The following is a 7,491-nucleotide window of genomic DNA, read 5'->3' on the forward strand; positions in this document are numbered from 1 at the left end:
GAATTTTAAATTCATGAAATGTTGAATAATTGTTCGATTCCCGGGCGATGCATAATATTTTATCAATGTACCTTTTGTTCTATGCCTTCATACCCTCCAACTTATGAGGATTTTGAAAATAATTCTTTCTAGGGGTAGCGAACCGAAGTAGAAATTTTTAAAGCAAATGGATCTCTCATAAAACTTTTATCAGAACTTAAGATTCTAGCCATATGGCCTGCACTTTTATAAGTAATAGTGGACAAGTTACGCTAAAATTAATTTTTTTTTAAATATTAAGACATTAATTTTGCTACCGTCTGAAAAGAAGATTTCTGAAACTACGGAAATTCCGTAGCAGTTGGAGGGTATGCCTAACATTGTTCGTCTGTGTTCTAAGATCATGAAGTGTCTAGTAATTGTAAACCTTTGTGAATATTTTGGTTCTCTCATTTAATTTTTCAAGAAACCTTATAAGCATCGGTGGTTCAGTGGTAGAATGCTCGCCTGCCACGCGGGCGGCCCGGGTTCGATTCCCGGCCGATGCATAAAATTTTTATATCTTTTGTTATTCAATTCTTAATATTGTTTTGCTTTATTGCTTTCCTAACAATGTTTTGTTTTAATGCTTTTCTAACAGTTCTTTGATAATTGCTTTTTATCGTTATTATTAAGCAAGATGGCTTTTGTTTAGAATTTTAAATTCATGTTAAAAGAGTGTAAGATAGTAGTGTAGTGTGCCCATAGACTAATCTCATTCCCCCCGCTATACGGGAAGAAAAAAAACGAAAAAAAAAAAGAGCAGCAGAAAAGCACCTTATTATTTATTATATACATGAAAAGGCCGATTTAATTCGGGTCGTTGAATACGAATTTAATGTAATTATATTGTTATTCGAATGTGGTTTGATATTTTTAAAAAAATTAATCTAAGGATTATTTTAAAGTTTTTTTTTATATATATATATATAAATAAGGAAAAAAACCTTGCAAACTATTGAACAAATTGATTATAGGACTTCCAAGCTGTTCTAGTAATATTCTAAATTTCACTAATTAAACTTATTGTTTTGTGATAAAATAATAATATACAAAATACACTTTTTCAACTAGATATTTATAAAAAAAATTTTTTTTTATTAAATTGAAATTACTTTATCCTTTTTGCTAATAATTTTAGTTCATCAAAAAATTTATCTCTGATAGACTACTGTGTTAATTGATAAATATTTATAACAATACTATTATATATTAATTTTATTTACAATTAAAAATGCATAAAGTGTAAAAAAATTTTGTTTAGTTAACTTCAAAGCAAACTTTGTATCTTAATTAACTTTTTTGAAATATCTAATTACGATCGAATAATTATTTATCTCCATTAAACACGGGTTCATAAATTGAAACAGTTACTTTTAATTTGTGAAAACGAAAAAAAGAGAGAGACGTTACCCAATCGGAGGTTGTATTTATATTATAGCTAATGTGGTGCTGTTTTACGGTGCTCTTTTTTTAGTGCTTTTTACCGGGGCTTTTCTCCTGGTGCTTTTCTTCAGTGCTCTTTCTTCCATGATACTTCCTAGATAGGAATGACTAATAAAAATAGAAAAACATGCCTTATCTATTTTTGTCGTAGCAATCAAAATAATATTCACACAAACGAAAAACATACACGTCCCCTGACATTCAGCCTAATGCTAAGGCTTTATGATCTGAATTCAGCGATAGAAAAAGAAAAAAACACCAAAAACAATTCTTTTTCGTACTCCTAGCGAAGAGATGCTATTCTTTGGTACAGCAGTAACTATATTTTATAACTCCCCGATGCTCCAGACATAATAGTTTCGTATTTTCTTGATGAGATTAATACATATTTTACTATCTAGCGTCTCTGATTATTTAGTAGAAAAGAATACGAGAATAGTTGCTTTCTTCGAATATTCCAGAACGAATAAGTTCGAAAAGTATAGAATTCTTATCTTCAGATAAATGTCTTTCTGTTCCATGACCAAGAGGGGATTACTGATCATCTCTATTTTTCATTTATGACCATTTAGAGTTTTTATCGGACATAGTTTCCAACACCGTTTAAATATTTTTACCGCTTACTTATATTTTTCTAAATTTTAATTTAGCACAGTATAACCGCATACGGATCTTTTGCGTGTAAAATCCATATTTAATCAAAACAAGAAATGGGTATTAAATTATAGGTTTGGGGTAACCAGAAACATGCGTTTTAATATATTTTCTTCATCGCAAAAATAAATAAATAGACAGTTTCTTTTTTAAATAGTGCAGTAGAAATAATGCGACTTTTGTTTTTAATTTTAAATTGCCTGTTTCGTTGCAAAATGTTCTTTTCCTTATTTTTGAATTTTTCAAAGTTGAATTTTTTGAATTTTTCAAATTAAATAGTTTCAGCAACGCAGAAGCAAGAATTTTTGAACTTCTTAACGAAATATAATATCAAAACTTTTGTTTTCAATAAAAAATTTTAAATTTATTACAAAATTTTCTTTCTTTTATTTATTTTGCATTGAAAGAAAATCAGGAAAAACACGATAGTTCTGGCTACGTAGCAGCAAAAATTTCTTTGTTTTCTAACAAAATGTGAACTTAAGAACTGCTGTCAAAGTCGAATTCTTATTAATTAATACAATTGTTACCACAACTACATATTACTTTTTAAATATAAAAATAAACATCTGCTCTAATAGGACTTTTAGTATTAAATTTTGGCCTTAAAAAACAGTAGAAACTCCAATTTGCCGTAAATGTAATTTTACTTTCATAATTATATTTTTTTAAGAACCATAAGAACTCTATAATACGTCATGACAGAAAAAAGAATTAAAAATGTATTGATATGAAAAGTAATCCAATGCAATTCAGTTTTATTACATTTATGATTGAATCCTTCTGAATTTAGTCATAATGAATTATGAATGGAATAATGAATCCTTCTGTTATTGGTGGCGCTATTTCATTGAAACTAATTTTTAAATTTAAAAAAATACAGTTTTTACGTGAAATCTTACCATTAAGATATCTGTTTTACAAAAAAAAAAAAATTATAATTCAAGCGTTATTTGTATGTTCCTTAAAAATTAATGAAACTGATTTCAATGCTGTGATAAAAAAGGTTACAATTTTTTTTCCTGACTTTACTACAATTTTTTTTCTTTTCTCTTAAAACTAAAAATATGAAACCTTTCATTTGCCAACAAGATATATTTATATTTTATTCTATAACCGTCGTTAAACAGTAGATCCAATTTTGGGTTTACGACTACTAAAGTTCAACTCCGCAACCTTGCAATTTTGAACCCAATCCAGAAGACAAGGGAACTCCTGGATCAAGTATTGGGAGAAATTAGTATTCGTGCAGGATATTTTGATGGAACTAACCCGCATTTGCGTTACAAGAGGGGAAAACCACAAAAACTCGCACGGTTAGTCTGACGGCAAAAGGGACTCTAAACCCGATCCATCTACCACTGAGGATATTTTACGTCAACACTGTGGTCGGTGTGAGCCGGGTGCAGAATTCGTATCAACCAGCCATCGCTGGGATTTGAGTCTGTTCACCTCATTGGAAGGCAAATGCTCTATCCCGTGAGCCACCACTGCTCGAGATATATTTATAAGGAAATATCTGTGGTTGTGTTATTAAAATGTATGTTATTTTTTACTTTCACTACCACTTTATAATTTTTGAAAGACCTTTCGAGCCTTGTTCAGGGTTTGTAAGAACCTGGACAAAAAAAAAGTGTTCAAAATACCACGATGAAATATCAAAATATAATAAATAAATGGTCGAAACATTTAAAAAAAACACCAAAATTATTTCAATAATAAGAATAGTTACCAGGTATTGATTTTAACGCAATATTTGGAATGCTAGACATAAAGAAAATAATAAGTACTAAGATATAAGAATTAGCTAGTTATAAGAAATAGATTAAAAAGATATTAATCTTAAGTTAATTTTGAGTTTAATTCCAAGTAAATAAATACAACAACACAGAAAGATGAGAATTCCTTGGGAATCTTCGAACGTCGGATCCTAAGATCCATTTTTGGGGGCAAACAGGTTGATGGTACTTGGTACAGACGTTCAAACTCACAACTCTATCGGGCCCTTAGAGAGCCTGAAGTTGTCAAGTACGTAAAAATTCAAAGAATTAAATGGGCTGGTCACATCATTCGGATGAACAGAGAGCGTCCGACAAACATAATCTTTTCGGCTCAGCCCATCGGATCAAGGCCCAGAGGTCGACCAAAGCTGAGATGGGCCGACTGCGTGGAAAGAGACTTTTCAGTCTTAAAAGTCTCAAACTGGAAGACAACTGCCAGGCAGAGACAGGCCTGGAGGAAGTTGATTGAGAAGGCCAGGGCCCACCCGGGGCTGTCGTGCCATTGAGGAAGGAAGGAAGGAAATAAATACAAATTTTTGAGAAGCGTCCGATGCAGCGTAATGTATTAAATGAGTACAAAAAAAAAAAACACGTGTATCGATTAGTTTATTATTCATAACTGGTTAAAAATAAAAATAATTAACTTTAAAATCAATGATGCAACGTAATGCAGTTTCTGTAATTTTCTTTAAATTATTAAATAATAATTCTAATAAAAGTTAACAATTCTCGGTGTTTTTTCGACTAAAAACTGAATACGAGAAGCCTTTTAACCCAATCAGTTTTAAATACCACTATTAATCATCTATTAATCACTATTAATAAAACTAAATTTTAATTAAAAATTATAACTGTAAATAAAAACAACAGAAAATATCTATACTAAATAAAACATATTTATGAATTTAATAACAATATTAAACAATTAACAACAACATTGCAACAATACTAGACAAAAAAATAATGATCTTATGTTTTTAATAAAATAAATTTAGAAAAACTATGCCGAAAATTAACAATCGAGTTTTCAAATTTATCTAGTTATTTATTTTGTAGTACATAACTTCAACAGAAAGTTAATGTTAAAAAAAATCATCCGTCGAGCCGGAGTCGAACCAGCGACCTATGGATAACAGCAAATATCATCTACAGTCCACCGCTCTGCCAACTGAGCTATCGACGGAACGTTATAGTAAGATTTCCATAGAATTAAAAGTCACTTTATCGTTATATCAACGTGATATAAATAATTCATTTTATCTAACACATTTTACTCTCGCTACACGATTATCTCTTGCTATGAATTTGAACTTGAACTACTTATCCAACTTAAAGTATGTCGCACAGCTTCATTTCGCCAGTAGCACTTTCAAACAGTTAAGAGGCATATGTGCATAAATTAATTTTTCATAGTAAATATTAAGTACAGTGTCTAGCAAGCAAATAGGTAGCAAATTATCACGATAAATCGGTATTGCATTTATTAAGAATTTTTTTTCCTTCTCTAATAAAGTATTCTCGCAGCAAACCTAAACTTTCAGCAAAGTTTTTAAATCTCTAAATACGATTCATCCGCCATAAAATAATTCGCATTTATATTATTTAGAATGACTAAAATCATGCAATAGATGATCAAATAATTATCATTAATATTATTATCTTATGCATTGTATATGCAGTAAAAGTTCGACATATTACGTGAAATAAACAGTTGACTCTAAATGTTTGTTTTAAATCAGATCAAGATCGTTAAAGATAAAAAGAAGTAAATTTGATTATTTAATTTTTTAAATTATTTTTTTTTACTATTTTAACATTAAATATGTGCATTTGCTCCCAATTGCGATAATTTCATCTGTTAAATGAATTGTATTTATAACGGACTTCTATTTTTACATTAGAGTGAATTTATACGACATTAGAATAATTGTCCCGAGAGAATTTTTTTTTTGGGGGGATTTACAAATCTATGACAAGTTTTTTTCCCTTCTCATTTCAGTTTTAATACTTTTACAGAACTTAGGACTACTGAACTATACAGCAGCTTTTTTATCATTATTTTCATAATACATTGTTAGACTATGGCTATTAATAGTAAATGGAAGCTCTGAATCTACTTCTAAATCTGCATACCTGCCAACTTTTACGCATTTGGCGTAAAATTTTATTTTTATATTTAAAGTGGTAGTAAATATATACTTTTTCTTCTTTTATAAACTTAATTTTTAAATGATTTTGATCACCACTACACTTAAAAAATTTAAGCATATATATTGATATGTGTTGCTATCATGGTTGTCAGCTTAAGCTTTCTTAAATACAACGTATTTTCTGGCTTAAAAATTAAATTTTAATTCCATTTTAATACCACTGGAAAATATCAGAATGGAAGGGATTAAAAGTTGGCAGGTATGAATCTGTTTCATCAATCTGTAAAATTGCAGCTATCCATATATCAGAATAAATATAAGTAGAGAATATTGATTTATATGTGACTATATTATTATTTAGTAAAAGTTTGATGTTTAAATTAAATACATAATTTCTCTTAATTTTAAAATATTTTTAAATTTAGCCATAAAAAGTGCCATTAAGTAAATAAGACATTGAAAAACGTTGTAAACTGGCAGTTACAGCCTTGGTAATGCAAAAATGTTAGATATGGTGAGAGTAATTTTATTGTAAATTATAAAATTTCATTATTCAATTAAAATAAAAATATAATGACGAAATTCTTAATTCTATGAAGACAGTTAATAGGGCTGCCAACTTTTTACGCTTTTGGAGAAAATTTCTAGTGGGAGCTAAGTTTAGGTTTTTATTAAGAATTATTTGTTTAATAAATTTGAATGAAAGTTAATTGCCACACCATTAACTTTCATAAGAATAAGTTAGAAATATGTTCTTCTAAATCTCGCGAGGAGAGGCTTTGAAAATATAGACAAAATTGCCAAAAATTCAATTATTCAAACCTTACTATAACTATGACTTACAGTGCAAATTATTCATATTTGGACCGAAAATATTATTTATATTCACTTTTAATAGTAAACTGAAAGAAATATTCCAAAAAAAATTGCTAAAGTAAATCAGTTTTAATGTGTTCTACATTTTTTGCCACTAGTGGCATCCCTGGTATTAGAGAATAGTGTTAAGTAAACAGGATTCCCATGGGCCTAGAAAATTATAAAAAGGGGTAGTGAGAATAAAAACAAATGTCGACATTTTATTTTCTGTGTTACCAGCACTAAAAATTGTTTTCCGAAGATAGTATATATGCATGAAAATTCCACCTTGCTAATCCATTTAACAATTAAGTGGTATATTAAAATAAGTAATATTTTCTAGCATTAACCTAAATTTACTACCACTACTAAAAATTTAGGGACGGCGAGAACCCTGGAAAATGGCAGAAATGTAAACTTGCTCCACAGTGTAAAAAATATATATATATTCTAGTGGTAACGAAATGTAATTATTTTTAGCTTAGTATTTTTCCTTTTAAGTAATTTTTCCGCCACTATATATCAGAAATTCAGAGTATTATATCAAATCTCTTTGAAATGAAGCGATATCGAATCAATATTATCTG

Source organism: Parasteatoda tepidariorum, chromosome 9 (assembly GCF_982258835.1).
Source record: "Parasteatoda tepidariorum strain Cologne lab strain chromosome 9, Ptep-v5.0, whole genome shotgun sequence".
Classification (NCBI taxonomy): domain Eukaryota; kingdom Metazoa; phylum Arthropoda; class Arachnida; order Araneae; family Theridiidae; genus Parasteatoda; species Parasteatoda tepidariorum.